Source organism: Sciurus carolinensis, chromosome 3 (assembly GCF_902686445.1).
Source record: "Sciurus carolinensis chromosome 3, mSciCar1.2, whole genome shotgun sequence".
Classification (NCBI taxonomy): Eukaryota; Metazoa; Chordata; class Mammalia; order Rodentia; family Sciuridae; genus Sciurus; species Sciurus carolinensis.
In genome coordinates, this window is record NC_062215.1 from 7,692,351 (window position 1) to 7,713,544 (window position 21,194).

Consider the following 21,194-nt stretch of genomic DNA (forward strand, 5'->3'; position numbering starts at 1 on the left):
GTTGATTTTTATATATGATGTTAGGGTTCAGATCCAGGGAGTTTATCCATAGTGTGTGGATATCTATTTATCCATTTGGTCCAGTGAGCACCATTTGTAGGAAATAGTCTCCTTTTCCCACTGATTGGCTTTAATATATATATATATGTGTGTGTGTGTGTGTGTATGTATAATATATATATATATATGATATATATGTATTATATATGTATGTAATATATATATGTATTATATATATATATATGTATGTATGTATTTCTGGACTTTCTCTTCTGTTTCATGAACCTGTATGTCCATCTTTATGCTGATATCAACTTGTCTTGATCATGGAATCTTCATAGAACTTTTGAAACCAAGTAATGCCAGTCCGGCAACCACATTACTCTTTTACAAAGTTGTTATATTTTGTGTCTTTTAGAAAAAAATTTTTTTAGTTGTTGGTGAATCTTTATTTTATTTATTTATATGTGGTGCTGAGAATCAAACCCAGCACCTCACACATGCTAGGCAAGTGCTCTGTCACTAAGCTACGGCCCCAGTCCTATTTTATGTCTTTTAAAAAACTTCCAATTGACTTTTAGAATTAGCTTATCAATTTCTACCTGAAACCTGTTGGATGTTTGATAGGTGTTACATTAAATTTATTAAGCAATTTAGAAGAACTGCCATCATTTAGTCTTCTAACACATAGAATGAAGTCTTCTCCCCATAAATAAATAAGGAATCTTCATTTTTCTTAGCAATATTTGTAACTTTTAGCCTAGGAGTCTTTCCCTTCATTGGTTAAATTCTTACCTAGGTTGTTCTTTTAGACCTCCACCTTTTAATTGGTTTCTTTTGACCATTTGCATTTAATGTGGGTTATCAGTGTGGTTAGGTTGGAGTCTATTGGAGTCTATCTTCTTGCTATTTGCTTCCTGCTCATTCCATCCATTCTTTGTTTCTCTCATGTTGCTGCCTTTTGGAGTAGGTGGATCTGTCTGGGATCCTCACTAGGCACAGTTGCACGTGTTACACGCTGGACTGGCACTTCTGCTGCACAGGGCCTGGACCATCCCACAACCTGTTCGAGAAAGCCAGGCAGAGCAGACAAGACTTCACGTTGCAGAGTGAAGTCCACCTGTTTCCCCTTGTTCAGCATCTCCCAGAGAGGTCCCATCTGTGTTGGACTCCGCATCAAAGCCCCTCACTGTTCTTTCTAATGAGATGTTTTTAAGACTTTGATGTGCATTGTGTTTAAAGAGATGCTACATTTGGCATTGAATTTCATGATTATGATTTTTCCAGCAGAGTATTTACTCCATAATGAAGTTACAGTGTAAACATGGCCTTCATTTGATGTCTCCCTGGTTGGAGAGAGTCATCTTTCTCTGACGGGTTTCCAGGGGCAGTGAAGTTGCAGTGGGGTATGATGTTTTAAAGAAGGTTAGACTGTGTATTTACTTTTTTCTTTTTAAGAGGACAGGTTCAGAGTATAGCGTGATGCCATCATGGTTAAGAATATTTTTAAGTGTCTTTCCTACAAATTTACTGTTTCTAATCAATGGTGTTTCTATTATATGCACTTGCCTGACCCCTTTAACAGCCGCTAATGGAAAGTGTAAGTCTCTGTAGGCCAAGTGCAAACTTTCTAACTGTGGGTTAATGTTTCATTGAATTTAAGTTTCAAATTAGAGGAAAAATTGTAAGGATGAAGTAAGCGTTCCTTTGCCCAAACTGTGATGTTGGTTTTGCAGTAATGGGAGCAGTTACTAGATACTGGCTTCAAGGTTGAGGTTGGGTGGGGTCTGGGCCCAGGAACCCCTTCATAGAGCACCTTGATGCTTCTGTCCCTGCCGCCCTGTCTTTCAGGATGTAATAACCGAGGATTAGTTAATAACCACGGAGGTGCATGAAATTGGTGTGTGTGTGTGTGTGTGTGTGTGTGTATGCATTTTCCTAAGGAGATGGTTAGTACTATATCAAATTCTCAAAGCTATCTATAACCATTCTAAAAAAGTGAAGAATCACCTTTTAGGGCAAAGATCTGGGAAGCATGTGGGGGACAGTGAATGCCCGCCTTCATTTGGTGCCCTGTGGGTGTGAGGTTGGGTGTACCCATGGGTCATCCTGTTCTACCCTGTCTGCCTTTCCTCTTTGTGACAGTGACTTCCAGGAGCCCAGGGTCAAGGTAATGCCACATGCACAAAGACAAGGGTGTAGCAACAGCAGTAACGGTGCCACCATTGTATGGCTTCGTGGAAGGTCATACCTCCCAGCTGCTCCCTCTAATCTCAAATCTCTCTCTGTTGTTCTCATGAAAAACTTTTCGAGAATCCATGTTTGAGAGAAGAGCATGCTGAGATGTGGATCAGCTCCAGGGCTCCACAGAGTCAGACTCACAGGTCCAAGACCGAACGAAGCAGAAACTCTTGGGTGAACAGGGTGGAATTTCTTTTTTTTACAACAATCCAATGACAGATGAGAGAATCACTTAGATGCTGACATTTAGCATTCTTAATTTATCTTCCAAATAGAAATGTAAGGAGCAACAGTGCAAACCAGTTAAGATGATGCTAAGAACATTTAGAACAAATTCATTATTGAAGGAGACTAGAAATGGCGGCAACCTTGTTTCCAGAGGAGGAATGGAGGGTTAATGATTGCAGAGAGGTTTAGGAGAACAAGAGGGACCCCCACCCTGATTACCGGAAATGTTGCTGGACCACGTCCATGTCCACAGCTTTCCGAGGGGCATCCCTCCACCGGCTTAGAAGGGGCGCTCCTGGGGTCAAGCCGTGGAACTGGCTTGGTCACCCACAGCTATTTACCAGTGAGCTTTAGGAAGGAATCAAGATCTCTGAGTCTCTCACTTGTTTACATACAGCCATGGGAAGAAACAGCCCATGAAGCTAGAATTGGTCTCATCCCTCCTGGCCCATGAAAGCAATAAGGGCAGCTCAGCCGCCTTCAGTTTCTCCAGGTGAAAGATGACAAAGTCCTGCAGATTTCTAAAAATGCGATCCCTGTAGTCAGAGAACATTCTGTCATTTAAGGTATATGTGAAAAAAAAATTTAGGGTCAATCTCGATGGCTTTTTCAGTCCTCAAAGATAAATCAGCAGAGAGGCCATTATGTTATATGGCCTTGCTTTGCTGTATGCCGTTTCTTCAGAGCACGTGTGTAATATGTCCACCACGCAGCTCCTGACCTCAGGCCCTGCAGCATTGTGGTGGGAGGGAATATTAAATACACAGATGGAAGCACACATGTGCCTAGAAGGTGCGGGGCCTCTCGGGAGGGATGGTAGGATGAGGCTCAGAGGATGAGACTGCTTTCTAATTTATGACTTGGTTATGTTTGCAAAAAATGATGCTTGCGTTTTCTAAACACTTAAGCAATATAGAGTCCAGAGAAGGAGGCAAGAAATCTCCTTAAGTTCTACCCCCGCCCCACCTGGAGATGATCTCTATAAACATTCTTTTTTTGTGTGTGATGCTAGGGATTGAACCCAGGGCCCTATGCTTGCAAGGCAAGCACTCTACTAACTGAGCTATATCCCCAGCCCTCTATAAACATTCTTAAACAATTCTACATATCTGATTAGGGTTTTTGTGTGCAATTTTAAAAAAGAGTATTAAATTTTATCTTAAATGAAACAAAAGAAACTGAGTATAACCAAGGGAATTGCTGACTTTCAGATATAACTGCACACCTAGAGGTGGCTAGGACTCTGATGAGCTCTTTCAATGTTCTTTATTTAGTTCCTAGATTTTGGAGCCCTATACTCCTGAATCTTTTCTCCTAGAGACAGTCAGAACACACAAAGCTTTCTCTGCCTCTGTGGGTTGAGACTAGGAGAAGGAGCAGATGAATCACCAATTAGTCAGTCTTGTTAATATACATTAATTAACAGAATACATTAATTAATATTATGCATTCCTTCTAGCCAGTGCAAGCCAGGGTTTGCAGATCTGAAGTAATCTGCTGGATCCTCACATGGTCTGCCCCATCCCCTCTCTCCTTCCCCACCCCCTCTCTCCTTCCCCACGTTGTGACCAATGATGGAGCCCCTGCTGTGTGCAGGGCAGTGAGGGTTGGGGAGATAAAGAAGACTAGCCATCAGTGTACCTGGAACCTGTTTCTGATATTTTCCACTTTGGGGGATCCCTTTTGTTTGTTTGTTTGGTGGTCCTGGGGCTTCAGTCCAGGGCCTTGTGCATGCTAGACAAGGGCTCTTCCCCTGAGCCACACCCACTCCCATCATCTAAAACTCCGTTATTTGGGCTGGATTTTCCCATGGAGCTCCTGGGAAGCACCTCCCCACTCCACCCAGCTGCCTTGCTCATGTCTTTGGCCACCTCAGCTCCTTCTTCCTCCACATTCTTGAGCAGAATCTCAACTTCTCCCTGAGCAGTCATGTGGTTGGCCATGCTCCCAACTCAGACATTCAGCAGAAGTCCCTGTTCCCTCAGCTCCATAATGTTGAAAAGCTAGTGCAGTTTGAGCCTTCTTAATAGGAAAATCCAAAATGCTCCCAAATCCAAAATCTTTTTGAGTGCCACCATGATGCTACAAGTGGCAAATTTCCCACATGACCTCCCAGTCAAAAGCAGGTGCACTTAGAAATATTCCATAAAACTTCCTTGAAGCTATCCATATGGAGGGGTATATGAAACATAAGTTAATTTTGTGGTTAGACTTCCGTTTCATCCCCAAGCTGTCGTCTTATGTATTCCCAATCCCACCCCCTCCAAATTCAAAATTCAGAAAACTTCTGGTCGCAAGGATTTCAGGAAAGGGCTATTCAGCATGTTGGATGGGTGGACCCAGTTCTGTATTCATGTGAGGTAGAGAAATTTTCAATGTATAATCGAAGGGAGGGAAAACAGCCATTTAATTTCCTTTCTTAATTATAGATTCCCCACTCTAGATGCGGTATTAAAATGTAATTGAACAGGTGCCAACCAGAAAGAGTCCCCAGTGGCCACCAGTGGAACAATTTCAGCAGCAAAATTAATAATGCAGTATTGGATTGTAACCCAAAGTATAAACTAAATACACCTGAGTCCATACTAATTTAGGTAAATGATTGAATAAATAATAGATGGGGAAGAAGAGACAAATCTGTACAGAAAAATCCCGTATAGTATATGTAGACACTCCCTCCTCATGAAGGTGGACCTTGCCTCTCTCCCTTGAGTGTGTGCTGTGCTTGATAACCTTGACCTTGGCCAGGTGATCAAGGTTAATGTGTCAGAGACAAGTCTTGTCGACAGCATGTATGCTAATGTGATGTGAAGGGCACTTGACCTCTGTGGACCCTCACTCCCCTTCTAGCCATGATTTAAAAAATCCAAATTGAGGGACATCCTACAAAGTACCCGACCAGTACTTCTCAACATTGTCAAAGTCATCAAAAACAAGAAAAGTCTAAAAAACTGTCACAGCCTAGAGGAGCTTATTATAATGTGGGATCCTGGCTGGGATCCTCAACCAGAGGACCTTAGTGAAAGATGCGTAAAATCCACATCCCCCATGAACCAATAGGAGTAACTCTCTGAGGTCCTCAGCTCTGGAACATGGTCTGTATTCTTGTAATCCATTATTTACCTTTTGCATTACTTACTACTTAAGGAAACAGAGGTCCTTCTGGGACGGAGATAAGGTCAGACTTCCCCTGGACCCGATCCAGGGACCTCACATGCATGAAGCTGTCTCCAGGTGAAGAGCATCAGACTTGCATTAGGTTAAAAGACACCCAGCAGGAGGCTACTGCAGAACCGGTTGCTTACTGGTGGGTGGAGATCACATACATTTTAGGGATAGGAACTGGAAAGAGCCATGGGGGTAGAAGTGTCTGAATGCAGGGAATATCAGACCAAGAGGAAATGTAGGGAAAGAGCCAGAGCTTGGAGCAGGATCTGCATACTGAAGCAGCGAGGAAGCCCTCAGGACTGGGAAGCGTGTTTATTTTCCTGAAATATGTGAAGGGAGTTTCCTAAGGGGCTTTCTTTTTTCCTGAAACTTCCAAGAGAAGTGAAGCACCGAGACCCCTGTGCCACAGTAGCAGCAAAAGGGGACAGGGTAGTTGCAACAGAATTAAAGCATGTTCAAGAGCAGCCCTGGTCCTGGAACAGAGATGTTCCCTGGGTTCATTTTAAATATGAGGACCACATCCAGTTCATTCTTTCACTCACCTTGGACGTGAAAACACGAGCCCAGCACAAAGCCAGAATAAAGCACACTGTCCTGGGTCTCCACCCAAATCCCCTGAGACCATGGATTGTGACCAACTGGCTCCCATAGGAGCACCGGAGTTGGGCACATGGACACGTCCCTTTCACTGGAAAAATTACCAGCCATTTCTCTGCCCTGCCTTGCTTCAGATTTTTCTCTCACCTTGATTACCTTTCACAAGTAATTGGGGAAAAAATAATTGGTGGGTTTCAATTGAGCATCACAAGCTCATTGCAAGGGCAAGGTTTCCCCCTCTTTTGGCCATTTCAATGTGACACTGACCTGAATGAAAATAATTGCATTTGAGGGTTTAATTGCCCACCCTTCAAAGGAGTCAGGAAAATGGGCTGTATTATAAAATCACCAATAATTTTGCCTTGTGAATTACTGTTCAGACTCAGTATAACGGGTGTTCACAACGAGAAGGCAAGACAGAGGCAATTGGGTTGGAAAGGCATGAGCAATTGATCACAAAGCCTTTTCCAGCACACTCCCTCAAAAGCACACCCCTAACAGACACTAGTCTTTCTCAGTAAAACTTGAGGCTGACACTGATCTAAGGAAAACAGGGTGTTGCTTAAGGATGAATAATGGTTCTTTTGTATCTTTTGGTGAAATGGCGCTTAATTGGGCATTAGCTATTCCAGCTGGATTAGCTGTGCATTTCCTCTTAGCCACCTCATAGCCAAGGGCCTGCATTTGCTGGGTGCTTGCCTAGGACCTGGGTGGGGCTTATTTTATGGCTGTGGGTACAGGGAGATTGGAAAGGTTTCTGCAGTCTGCAGGTGCTAAGGTTCTGTGGCTGTGGCCTCACCTGCACTGTGTTCTAATAAGCAGAGTCAAACATTTAGAACTCAGTGGAATCTTTCTGGCTCTTTTTTTGGGGGGGTGCTGGGGATCGAACCCAGGGCCTTGTGCTTACAAGGCAAGCACTCTACCGACTGAGCTATCTCCCCAGCCCCTCTTTCTGGCTCTTCTGAACTTAACGTAGGCTGTGGGGGCATGGCCCACTTCTCTTCATAAGTATCCAGCAGTTGCTCCCTGTTCTTTTTTTTTTTTTGGCCACTGAATAATTTTATAAGTTTAAAATATTTATATACACAAACATACAAATGTAACATATATGGTATATGTTTCCCAATGTGAGAGGTAACATATAACATTATAGTTTTGGGGAACAGCTTCATGGAAATATTATTAATTTTTAAAATTCTAATTAGTTATACATGACAGTAGAAGGAATGCATGTATACATTTTCATCAGGGACAATCCTCCTTATGTGTCCACCCAGCGACCTGGAGATTTTGGGGTTCTAGCAGAGCACCGTGGTGTCTCAAGGCAAGAAGAGAAAACTCCAGGCTTAGCTTTGACCCCTGCAGAAGAGGTGCCGACGTAGTAAGCATAGAGAGCGCTTCAAGGAAAAAGAAAATGAGTTAGAAAAGAAACCCTGACTCCAGGGCAGACTGTCACTAATTAGCATACACACACAAACTGGGTCATCCATCAGAGCCACATGAGGCGGATGACAGACACATATGCAAATGGGCACGGTGGTGGGCGAGCATGTGAGCCAGATGAGGACATGGACAGAGGATGGACTGGGGGCAGGTGGTACCACCGAGTCTGGACAGCTTTTGCATAAAGTCATGTCCCATTTTGCAAGCTTGCTGGCACCAACTGGACAGCTTCTTGGGGTCCCAGGATCCTGCTGGCCTCCCCTGAAGTCCCTTGATAATGACAGCTGTGTTCAGAAAGGTGCCTGTCACCTGGCCATTTTGAAAGCTCCGTCTTCCTCCTGTGACATCTCTTGGGGACATGACAAATGTTTCATTCTGCCTGGGTGTAATTAAACTTTGGGCTGAAGTGTTACCCTGCAGCTTTGCTGGCAAATTCGATGATGAATTAAGTGTAATGTTTACTGTGTTAATGGGAATGGGATTTAAAATAATGCACACAGCTCGCTTAATTACGTTCCTGCGACTCCCCATCCCCTTTACAAATGTCATTCCAGCATCCGGTCTAATTGCACCAGCTTCTCCTTAAAATAGTCCTGTTTCCTCCTTTCCTCTCTGCTAGGATTTACTGTTTTTCTCTTGCACCGCTTTTGAGATATATTTGCCCAACTGGGAGTTTGGTTCTCCCTACCCCCAGTTCATTCAGTCTACGGTCCTCAAAGCATTCCTTACCTTCATTTGGGAGATAAAATCCGGTAGGCCCTATTTTCAGGGGGAAAGAACTAGAAATGACTGAGTCCTGAACTCCGCACTCGGTCCTATTTGCTCAATCAGTTGGGCCAAAACCCCGGGTGTGGTTTCTCCAGTCAGGGAGGCTGATGGGGCTCCAGCTGGAGGTGGCCTGGACAGAGAGCAGCCCGCATCTCTACCACATCCTCCCTCGCATCGAGAACATGCTGCCCATCCTCAGGGTTCCTTCTGTCTGCTCAGAACTGTTTGTGGTGGTTCCTTTGGAAGCAAGGTTTTGAAGGCAGGAGGAGGCGGGCACCTAGGTTTTCTGTCTGGCTAGCAATTCTAGGGTCCTCTACCAGCCTCTTGACCCCGAAAGCAGACGTTCATAGACTTGAATTTCAAGCAGCAGGATTTTCCCCTCCTCCAGTCCCTCAGCTTTGCTCAGCATCCTCAGCCTCCCTAGACTGCCTTGCCAAGGGACACCCCAGCTCCATCCTCCAGAGCTGCTTCTTCATACCCCAGCTGCATCCCCAGAGATGACGATGATTCTTCCTCCTCCTCCTCTTCCTCCCCCCTCCTCCCCCCTCCTCCTCCCTTCTCTTCCTCCCTTCTCTTCCCTTCCTCTTCCTCCTTTTCTCCTCTTTTCCCTCTTCCTCCCCTCCCTTCCCCCTTCTTTTGCCTCCCCTCCCCCTCTTCCCTCCTCCTCCTCTTCCCCTCCTCCTCCTCTTCCTCCTTTTCTTTCCCCCCTCTCCTCCTCTTGCTCTTCCTCTTCTTCCCCTCCTCCTCCTGGATTGAACCCAGGGGTGCTCTACCACTGAGCTACATCCCTAGGACTTTTCTTTTTTTATGTCGAGAGGGGGTCTCGTTAAGGTGATCTAGGAGGGGTGCTTGGGATAAAAGGGAGGGAACCTGCCTCAGACCAGCTGAAGGAAGAAAGCAGACTGTATCCCAAGGAAGCAGCGTGCAAGGGTGACGAGACCCGCTGAGCCTCTGGGCACAGGGATTGGGAAGTGGCAGCGGAGGGCATGTGCTTATTCCTCCCACCCTGCTTCCCACCAGCACCTCTCCTCTCTGCTTCCCATCGCCTTTCCTCTGCAGACCTGTATTCTGGGCTTCTCTACCATCGCCAGTTATGAGTCCAAGTTGCCATAACCACAGATCAAGAGATCTGTCAAGGCTGAGAACCTGGCGGTTGGGCGGGTTGAACCACCTGGGAGCAGAGAGGCACACACCTGTGTCCCAGGCTTTCCTGAGTCTGGAGTCTCACCTGGGAGTATGAGGGTGGCCTGTGGGTGCAGCCCTGGGCACTCCCCAGGAGGTCTGTAAACGTCTGGCTCTCGACTTCCAATCCCTTCACCTCCTAGACACCTCCCTTCTGTCTGCTGAGTTGGGATCACCTGCCTTCCCCAGGCAAAGGACAGGAGCAAGGACACATATTTGACTTTCTCCTTCCTTCTTGTTCTGTACTCCCCACAAAGAGCACTGCTGTGACCAGACACGCAGGGTCCCCTACACCAGGCTACTCTGCCAGCACTGACCAGGTGTCCTGCGATTGTTAGATTCTGTCACCATTTGCTCAGAGATATCATCTGATTCCTCAGTCCCACAAGAACACCCCCACTTTAGAGTCCACTTCCAAGTCCAGGTTGTCAACTAGGAGGCTGACCACTGGCCAATAAAGCAGAGACCCCATGACCACCTCCCTGGGTTTGACGGTCTGCTTGGATTGCTTTCAGGACTTAGGAAAGCAGTTCCCTTTCTGGTTATCTGTTTATTAGAAGAGGGTCTGATCAGGAGCGGTGACACAGGAAGGAGGTGCTGGACAAGGCGCGGGGAAGGGGCACATACTGCCCTCCCAATCCCTCCCCTTGCCAGCACCCAGGATGGTCTCTGAACCTTGTCTTTTGGGGGGCTTGTGTTGCATGCTTGATTGAATCCTTGGCCATTGGAGGGCCATTTCACTGTTGAGTGAAACCTGCATCTCCTCTCCCTCTCCAGAGGTCAGGCCTGCGGGGGAGCCAACTGGGGAGGGGTGAAGGTTCCAACCGTCTAATCACATGGTGGGCTCCCCTGACCCCCAGACTTCCCCCATCCTTAAGGGCTTCCCAGAAATCACCTCCTTAACTTGAACTCAGGCATGTTATGACTAACAAAAGACTCATCTATCTCTCTTATGACTTAGGAAATTTACAAGGGTTTTCAGAGCTCTGGCACTACATCACACCTCTCCCCCGGCCATGATCGCCAGCAACATCATCACTGCAGCCAGGGAGGAGGGGATTTTCAGAGATAATTAGATGAAGGATAATGCAGACTCATTAGCAGGCAAACCTTTTCCAATTACCAGATAAGTGAGAATGCAAAATGATGCTTCAGGCAAATCAGTAGCAACATCACCTTTGGAGCCACTTAGCAGTCAGCCAAAAAATCTGCAGGAGAGTGGGGCCCAAAGGGGAGGGGCCAGAGGGATGACTGCCTTTGGCTAGTGTGGAGCTGTGCAGACCAGCCTCAGGGCTGCTTCCTGAGCCTTAGGTGGAGACTGGAAATGGATGATGGCCATTTGGGGGTCTACCCAGGATGCCTTGCAAATGAATGAATTGCCTCTGGGCACCCGCTTTCAGTGGAATAGCCAGCCATGATTCCCTGTCCCATGCTACCTGACCCTTGGCAGTTATGGGGAGACCCTTGCAGGTGGACAAACAGTCTGCATGGGGTTAATCATCCATCTGTGTCATAGCTACAGTGCCCCATGCAGTGGATCCAGAGGTTTGCTGGGACTCTGTGTGCCGGGGAGAAGCAGAGGGCGTTTTCAATGCCTTAGCATGCACTGCCCTGGAAACCAGAGAGGGATGCCTGTAATATACCTGTCTTTAGGTCAGGGTTTCTCAGGGCCATCTACTGACCCCTGTGTTCCATCACACTGATTAGAAATCGGATTCCTAAGCAGGAGTGAGGGGGAGCATGTGTGGTCCCAGTTACTTGGGGGACTGAGGTGGGAAGATCCCTTGAGTCTAGGAGTTTGAGATCAGCCTGGGCAACTCAGGGAGACCCCTTCTCCACCATCTTTAAAAAAAAAAAAAAAAAAAAGAAAGAAAAAAGCAATTCTTTTCCTACTACAATTCTATTTAACTGAGGTAGTTTTAAAGTGCAGATGTAGAAAATTCTGCAGGTTATTTTAAGGGGGAAAATAAGTTAATTCTACAACTGAATATAATTTCTGTTTCTTTTGGATAGAAAAATGCAGGAAAGGACTTGTGACCTGACATTAGTGTAGCAGTTTTTTTCTGGAAGGACGCCTTCGAATCTGTGATCAGTGGTTACCCATGAGAACTTGGGGATCAGAGAATGGGACTCCTGGTTTTCCTTTCTACTCTCTCCTTTGTATTTCCTCTTGTAATCAGGAACCTGTGTTACTGTCACACTTTCAAATGTCAGCAGGGATTATCAGGGCAGAGGGATTGCATAGCATTTTCTTTTCTTTATGATCATTTCATTTTCAGAAAATCAGGTTTTTAAAAATGCATCTGCCACGGCTCTCACGAGCAGAGTCTCTGGGGAAGGAGCCCAGGGTTTAGTACTCAGCGTGCACAGTCGTATTTGAGATCCCAGCTCTTCCTCTCAGAAGCTTCCAGAAGGACATCTCGACAGAAGCCAGGGCTTCCGCCGTCAACAGATGTTTTCTGGTGATCGCTTGTTCTTCCCTCTCATGGACGGCAGTGCCTAGGGGTGCCCTTTCCGAGTGCACGAGGCTGAGCCTTAGACCCAGAGAAATCTTTGACTTTCCTCTTTAGAGATCAACTGTAGAGAACTCCTTGTAAGAGCTCCTGAGCGTAGATCAGGCCTATCTGGCCTGTCTCCTTAAATAGAAGTCAGCCATACTTATCAGAGGCGTGAGATCCATTGTATTCATTGTCTGTAATTCACCAGGATTATGCAAGGGGTTTGGATTATGAAGGGGTTTGGGGATACCTTGGGCACTGTCTTTAGAATTCTGCATACCACAGATTCTACAGAAAACATTTGTTAAGTTTTTATCATTAACATGATGCCTACTGAAGATTTTTGATATTATCCCTTTTTATTCCTAGTAATCTGCGTTTATGCAAACTCTTAAGTGAATATGACCTAAGATTTTTTTTATTTATTAAGTTGTATTCCTCTGCTCTGAATATTGAGGTTATACCAATTTCATTGGAGTTGGGGATTTTTATTTCTTTTTTCCTGCCTGTCTGGCTGTCTTTCTTTTTCATCTGTTCTCCAAAAGAGTTGGCATTGGGATTATTTGCTCCTGGATAATTTGATAATGTTTACCAAAGTTAAAAGTTAAATTCAGGCACATTAAACATTTAAAGGGTTTATTTGACCTGGGCAGCACCAACCACAGGCAGGAGAAGATTCCATCAAGAGTAAGAGGAGAAAAGTTTTATAAGGTGTTCTTAAAGGCGAGACCCAGAAAATACTTGATTAGTTAGAATGAATAGCTCCTAGCTAAGGTTAGGTGGCAGTTTCTGGTTAGTTAAGCTTAGGTTGTACTTTATACTGAGTTGGATTTTGGTTTGTTTATCTGGAAACACAAAGCAAGGGGACCATCTCAGTCTAATGATCTAATTCCTTTTTTTTTTTTTTAAACCATGAATGTGTTAGCTTTCCATTACTGTGACAAAATACCTGATGATCACCTTAAAAGAAGGAAAGGTTTATTTTGGCTCTCGGTTTCAGAGGTTTGAGTTCAGCATCTCCCTTGGCACTGTTGCTTTTGGCAGGAAAGCATGGTAGAGAAGGCCTTTTTTGCCACATTGTAGCCAAGAAATAAAAAAAGAGAGGGGAAGGGGCTGGGATTCTACTATCCCCTGCAAGGGCACAGCCTCCATGACCTAACCTCCTTCCACCAGGCCCCAGCTCTTAGAGACTTTACCACCTCCCTCGCGTGCCACAGGTTGGTGGCTAAACCTTGAACACACGGACCTTTGGGGGACACTTACGCAGAACTTAGCACTGAAAATACCGCCTGGGTCTCGTGTGTATGTGTGTGTGCTTCATCCAGCACACCAGAGCTACTCTTCTTAAAGACATGCTGTGCTCCACACGAGTCTGACCTGGTGGGGTTTATATTCCTCCATATTTACTTTGCTCTTTCTATTTATCACACATTTTCTTTTTCCTTCTTTGATACTTTGTTGAAATGATTAATTTTTCTTCATCTTCTCTTTTAAAATTCCCTTATCTTTTATTAGTTTGGGAGTTTTAAATTCTTCTTCTTCTTCTTCTTTTTTTTTTTTGGCTAGCATAGTTGGCTTAATGATGTTCCACATTAACATGTCCCTCCATCCTCTCTGGTCATCAGAAGGAGGACCTTCCAAAACCGTATCTTGGTTGACTCCCATCATCTTCTCTGCTATTATTTTTTCCACAAATTTTAGTTTCACCTTTTCAGGATACCTCCCAAATTAGTCACTAGCGAGTTCTCCCCCCACCCCGTTGCTGTCGCCCAACATTTGTGCAAATCCCTCTGCTTTCCCTTCTCAGCTTGTACTCCTTTGGGAGGGAAATGGATTCCCCTTGATTCTTCCCTTAAGATAGTTTTACTTAGGATCTGTGGGTTTTTTTTTTTTTTTTTTTAAACTTGGTTGAATCTTAAAAATGTCTTCATTTTGCTGACTCTTGAGTTGCATTTACATTTCTAGGTTGGCAAATGTTCATTTTCTTTGGCACTTGGTGTTCCATTTAGACTGCCCCCGTCCGTCTGGAGAGTCGTGTTGCCTGCTATATTCTCCGTAAGCATTATAAAAACACACATGGCAGCACCTTCATTTCCAGTTTCTATCTTTCTGGATGCCTATACTTTTTTTCTTTTGTCTTTGGTGATTTTTTCAGTGTGTGATTGTGCACATCGGAGTTTTTTTTTTAGAGGGAACACTTTTTTCAGTTATTTCTGAAAAAAATTTATTTTAGCAACTCTTTCCTCCAATTTGCCTCTCTTTCACGTTCTTTAATTTCTTCTCCCACAGTTCTTAGAAACGTGGTCTTTGTTCTTTTTGTCCTCCCTGGATCCACACACTGCCTGATGCTGTGCATCCCGTGGTCTCTGTGTGTTCAGACTGATCTCTAGTTGGTGAACTAACTGGTCACTGAGTTTGATAAGCTCCTGTTGAATTTGTCTGTTGAGCTTTGGTTTTGTCTTCTCGTTCTAGAGGGTTCTTTTGAGTCCCATCCACTTGTTTTCTCGCAGGTACTCCTTGCAGTTGTAGTTTCCGCTCTCAGGTCTGTGATCAGGCCAGGCACGCTTTATGTTGTGTTTCCAATGCTGAGTCCTCAAAGTCTGGCTTCTCCCCGCTGCAGCGTTTGCTGACTCTCACTCTCTTTCCTCGTAACTGTTCTGCGCCAGCTCTTCTTCACTGGGTGTTTTTTCCTGAAGGACCTCCGGGGTCCTGGGTGGTGGGGCCATCCCCACAGAGCGGGTTTTGCCTCCTTCACTGTAAGACCCTTTAGAGCAACATTAGCTTGCAACCAATTTTTCTAATGACAACCAGTTGGGGTTTTCCTAACCCACACAGAGGATGGAAGCTCAGACCTCAGACAACGTGCAACATTCAGTTTTTAATTTTTTGAGCCAAAACCAAAAATGCTTTTCTTCAGAGATCACATGGAAGCTGGTGAGCACCCTTCTAGTCTCTGCACAGCCAGATGGGTTTTTTCTTCTGTCCCCCACAACGACTCCCGCCTTTGTAGAATTTTGCCTCCTGCAGCCCAAGGCATCCTCTTTGTTCTCTGTGGACAGTAGCACCCAGACCCTTAGGGACCTTTCTTTCCTGCAAGATGGTCTGTGGATCAGCTTTGGTGGTTAGAACTCTGATTATAGTCTCCTCATCATTAACAGTCTCCTTTCTTTATGACAAGCTCATACCTGCATTTAAAACATGTTTTTGTTTATTTCACCCTTTTCCAAGTGTTTGTGGAGGGATATTTGGGCTTATTTTCATTCTTCATCTTGCCAGAAACAGATACATCTGTGGTGGAATTTTAAATGTGGGAAACCCCATTTCCTGTGTCTCATCTTCAGTCCTTAACAGGGTCTTATGCATCTGCGACTCCCCCAGAGGATAAGCTGTTTTCCAACAGCATTTCCTGGAGTTTCACAACATCGTATCTTTTTCAGAACTCGTCAGTGACTTGACATTGCCATACATTTGACAATAAGATAAAAATGCAGCTGGCACCCAGTGGTGCACACTTGTAATCCTGGGAACTGGGGAGGCTGAGGCAGGAGGATTGCAAGTTCAAAGCCAGCCTCAGCAGCTTAGTGAGCCGCCTTAAAATGAAGAGGGCCGGGGATGAGGCTCCATGGTTAAGCGCCCCTGGGTTCAATCCCCAGTACACCCCCCACACCAAAAAAAAAAAAAAAAAAAAAAAATTCAAACAAATGTTCACAGTCACCAGGACTCTGTAAGCAGGGTTAGGATTTTCTGTTACACTCTCAGGTAAGGAGAGCATTTTGGAAGAGGGATGGAGTTTGTAATCGTGAGTTCATGGGTGGAGATTTCTGAGTCATGAACCTGGTGTGGTGGTGTCCCTGTTCTACCGTGCAACCTGGAGAAGGAATTGCTTTCATAAAAGGATCCCAGGCTTATTTTCTGCCTGTGTCTGATGTGTTCAGAGCCACGAGTTAGGGGACTCGCTGCCGCGGTAACCAGGGGCTCCTATTCCCCCTTTTTCAGCCTGTGGCTTATTTGGTTGAGGCCATTAGGTTCCACTTTTCCCTGAGCCCAGTCTGAGCTATAAAGGAGGAATCTAGGCAAGAACCCAGGTCGGCTGGTCCCTGTTCCTCAGAGTCTCCATCTGTTCACGTCAGAACCCCCCAAGGTGCTGGAGAAAAGTTTAGGTGTTCATATTTTGCCCCTGATGCACAGAAACCAGCTCTTGGGCTGGGGCTGCGGGGTCTGCATTTTAAAGCTCTCCAGGTGATTCTCAGCCATGGTACTATGAGAGAGGGTTTGTCATGGTGACCCTGGCGAGATGGCCAGAGGGGAGCCAGTGCAGGACTAAGCGCGGGGTGTAGCCTGTGCCTGGCATCGCAAGGCCCAGGTTCCATCCCCAGCACCTTCCATCTCTTGGGATGGACAGGCTACTACCAGAACTGGGCAAGGGGGCTGGGGTCTTGGGGTTGCTCTGTGCTCAGTGTGGTATAGGGGCGGGTAGAATCGGTGGTTTGTCACATGGCTCATCTTTGAGCCTTGAGGTACATCTTCAGGGAGGGAAGGGGTTGTTTTAAAACCATCGGTGCCCTGAAAGGAAAGGGGGAAAGAGGGCAGTAGAAAATCTAATTGGCCATTAACTTCCTTGGGGTTTGTGCTGAAACGTTGCCTGGATTTCAATTAAGCAAAGCGCCTTCTTCCCCATCCCGGCTGATTAGGGGTTGCCATGGCAGCAGGCACGCTGCTTCTGAAGCCCACCCCCGCGACCCGCCTCCGGTACATTGAGTCCCCAAGCTCTGTGAAGCCCAGTCCTGACTTCTCTGCAGTCTTGGGGCCCCAGTGTCCAAATGTGGGACAGGTGACCGTGGGGAGGTTGGGGCTTGTCGCTCGGGTGGCTTCTGGTGGGTGGACAGCATCACTCTAGTGACGTTAGGAACAGTGCCAGGCGGCCCTGTCTGGATAGGACATCGTGTTCCTGCTTATTGCTTTGAACTTGATTTGGGAACCTTAGGAACAGAAACAGGGCAGGTCATCCTGTGGGCAGAGCACCCAGTGTCTGGGGTGCAGGCCTCATGGGTTTCCCTTGGGTTCTCCCGGACCGGGCTTCTCAGGGCGGGTACCAAGGGCTTTCTGCACTGACTCTTGCTTCCTTCCATGTTCCAGGTTTGGAATCTGTCCTCCTAAGAGACAGGAACATTTATAGCGAAAAAATGATATGTTCCATTTGCAGGAGACGAGTACAATGAGCTCACAAGCCCCAAACGCAGGTTTCCAGCAAACAGCCAGAAGTCTGGACGGGTTGCTCAGCTTGAGTGGCCATTCCTAGGGGTTCTCATTGTGTTTTCCTGGACTCGATCCCTCTCCTCTGAATAATGGTTTCCTAGAGAGCCTGTCACACTGCAGACTCCTGAGCCCTGCCAGGTTCTTCATGGATCCTAAGACGCTGCCCTTGGCTCAAGTGCCCCAGGTGCTGGGATGGGTTTTCTGTTGTTGGCATGCTCAGGTTGAAAGTCACTTTGGAAGGCTCTGAACTTGGCTGGCGGGCTCGGGGGCCGTCTGCCATCCAGCCGTTCCTGGACTGCTGCTGACGTGCACACGTGCTCTGCCTTCCAGTCCCATGGTGCCTTATCTCACGAGTCTGACCCTCTGAAGTCGATTTTCAGCAAGACGTGTCTTCTTTACTGAAGCTGGAGGAACACAAAGCTCTCGCCAGCCCCGTCTCTCCCCTTCTCTGAACCTTTGCTGGTTGGCATTTGTCTGCCCATTAGGGAAAGCTGTTCCTCCCGTGTACCTTGTGGCCCCATCTAAGTAGGACAGGGGAGAAAGAATGCCCCTGCTCTGCCCCATTACTTCTAAGGATCTCACCGGGCGGAGTCCACCCTGGAACGTAAGGGCAGCCCTCCTTTGTCCCCACACTGATTTCGCTAAGTCTCACTCCGTTTGATTTCTAATTTCTTTTATTTCTGCCCTCAGAACCAGTCTTTTCTTTGCTCTGTTAGCTGCAGGAAACCTCAATCAGCACAGACATCTTTGCCTGCCAGCTCTCTTCTGACCCAGCGCTTCTGTCTCAGAACTCCACCTCGCTGCACTAGGATCTGGGTGGGGCCTTCTCCAGGTCACCTGGGCATCTTGCGGGCCCCCATTGGATTGGATGGTGGACATCTTTGAAAATGCGGTGGCCCCCAACTCAGTGCAAATTGGTAGAGAAAGAGTTGTGCATTCCGATGGGTGGATCCACTTCTTCCCTTCCTGAGCCCAGCTTTCCTCTGGCCTTTTCCTTCTGACCTGTGTCCATGGGCAAACCCACTGGTTCTTCCCAGCAATTAGCTGTCTGATGCTATTTCATTAAGCCCTATATTTCCATTTCAGGTTCATTTTTTTTTAAATTCACTTGAGAAACAGAAAATGGCTTAATAAAATTAGCAATTGATATATTTTGCATATAAATCATGCATGTATTTATGTATGTGTGTGTATGTACACATCCATTTATGCATCTCTGTGTCCATTCATCCATCCTTTCTACTCTGGAAAGTGGTCAACATGTTTCAGGGATGCCGTTGACTTACCATATTCTTATCTCCCTGGTGGTAACTTTTTTTTGGGTGGGGGGTACCAGGGATTAAACTCAGGGGCACTTGATCACTGAGCCACATCCCCAGTCCTATTTTGTATGTTATTTAGAGACAGGGTCTCATTGAGTTACTTAGTGCCTCACTTTTGCCGAGGCTGGCTTTGAACTCCCAATCCTCCTGCCTCAGCCTCCCCAGCTGTGGGGATTATAGGCATGAACCTGGCATGTTGTAACATTTTTTAAGAAGTTACCCTAAGTACACTACTTTAGAAGAGTAAATCTACCGTTGAAAGAAAAAAAAAAAAAAGAGAGAGAGAGAGAAAGTTACTTTGTATTCCCAAGCAGTAGAGAGTATCTTAAAGGGCATCACCTCCTCCTTTTATTGACCGAAAGTCTCTATCATCTTGAGCAGAAGGCATTCCTTTCTGAAACTTGAAAATGTCAACATGATTGTGGAATTTTAAAGTGTTCACGTTATAGCCAAGCCACAGTTCTGCTCTGCTTATGTTGAGATTTGGGACTTGATGGCACTTGACAGTTCTGCACCAAATCCTATCCTGATCTGATTTTTCCCTCCTCCACCATAGGCCTCCTGCCTTTTGGCATTTAAGAAAAGATTTGTACTAGGCACACCGTTAGCCTTTCTTTTATATTTTTATAAATGCATTATAAGCTCATTGTAGAAACCACAGACGCGTGCTTGAGGTAGTGCTGGTTAGGCAGGCAGGTCCTGCTTACTCCATCTGCTCTCCACAAAAATGGAGAGACTGGCCAGTCAGCCAGGAACTCCCACCCCTTGCTTCTCCAAGCCCGGTGCTTGCTCCCGACCCCAGCTCAGAGCTTGGCAGAAGTTTACTAAAAAGTCATTTGGGTCAGAGAACACCTGACACCCGAGTTGGGAGGATGATTGTTCCTTAATAGTTGGGACCTTGTAGAATTCTTTTTTTCCCTCCTTCTTAACAGCAGGAAGGGATGCCTGTGCCAAAGTTTATCTCTGCAGTGTTTACGATGTTGCTTGATTAAATTAATAGCATGACAATATTGCAGAGGAAGATATAGCTAATTAAGAAAACAAACTTTCTGAAACAAACAAGTAGTTCATTTGCATACTGTGTAAATCATTTGCATACTGTGTAAATCATCTGCATCTCGATGATATGCTGATTGCTCCTGCTAGAGTCATGCTGATTAGGCACAGCACACCCAACCCCTGAATGGCCGTGGAGGCCTTAAAGGCTTCACCTTCCCAGCCACCTGGCCTCTGCTAACACGGGGCTTCTCTTCCAGCAGAGGGAACAGGTGCTCCTGCAGTTCTCCACTCCCCTCAAGGAAAGGGCTGTGTCCTGTGATCCTGGGGGTGAACCTAAAAGTTGATTTCTTGAGATGCAGAAAGGTTTTGGAATGACCCCACTGATGGTCAAAAGATGTGACTCTTAAAAGGGATCTTTAACAGTCCTGTTTTAGGGGAGGATATCAGGTTCAGCAAAGTATAACCTGTAAGCCTAACCTGGCCCACTTCCCGACTTTATAAAGTTTTATTGGAACACAGATACACCAATTCTTTTATGTTTTGTCTGTGAATATCTTTGAGCCACATCAGCAGAGTCGAGGAGTTGCAGCAAATACGGACTGACCATGAGGTCTAGCATTTTCCTCTCTGGTAGGTTTCCTGACCCTTCATTTATATGTCTGTAAGAGAAGCCTTTGGATAAATAAATGTCTGTCTATCAATGACACAAGGTATTGTGGAATGAGGTTCTTGACCTTGAAGATCATAAAGTCCCTGGAAGCACACACATGATGTCTTGTATGGGCATGTGTAGACACGTGCCCAAGAAGAAGCATCCGTTGGCTGTCACAATTCAGTCCACAAATATTTGAAGACCTACTAGGTGCAAGTGCTGTGCTTGCACAATTGTGAGAACAGGCTCCAGCTGCTCCCTCGTGGTGTTTATGGACATAAAAGGTGGTAGACCTAGAGACAGACAACCATAAAAGATGCACTTGAAAACTTAAATCTTATGAAAATTCAGGTGCAAAAAAACAGACCCCCCCACACCTTGTTCTTTCTTATTTGCCATTCAAGCTGCACCCAGAGGAGGAAAGGCTCAGACACAGCTCATCAAGGCAACGTTTGTGTCACGGATGTCTCAAAGTAAGATGTATTGGACCTTTTAAGTTCATCTAGCATTGGACCAGTTTTTAAGTGGCCATTTATAATTCCTGTCCAGCTCCGTTCCATCATTCTTTGCAGCTGGACTCGCTAGAGGACTGCTAGGTCGCTGCTTGTGCCTGACTCTGAAGTGATTTAGACAATGAACATGCATGCTTTTTATCCAAGAGGTGGAAAAAAAAAAATCTGTATTTTCAGTTCTCCATTTGACTGCTTGGAATTCTGCATGTTGCTGCTCTTGACCTCTAATAGCTAAAGGAAATTCAGCTGAGAACCACCAACTGATACAGGAGGATAGTTAGTGGTGATGTCCTTGCTTTACCACTCTGTAAAATCATGTTTCAAATCC

The 21,194-nt window shown here is 45.8% G+C and overlaps 1 protein-coding gene and 1 non-coding gene across 11 annotated transcripts in view; one reads left to right on the top strand and one right to left on the bottom strand.

The window, feature by feature from the left end:
- The window catches only part of Slc39a11 (solute carrier family 39 member 11), a 397,212-nt gene that overhangs the window by 222,613 nt on the left and 153,405 nt on the right, over positions 1-21,194 (top strand). The window lies entirely within an intron of this gene.
- On the bottom strand, positions 7,101-7,175 carry Trnat-ugu (transfer RNA threonine (anticodon UGU)). The gene has a single exon. It is a non-coding gene; the product is annotated as a tRNA-Thr (tRNA).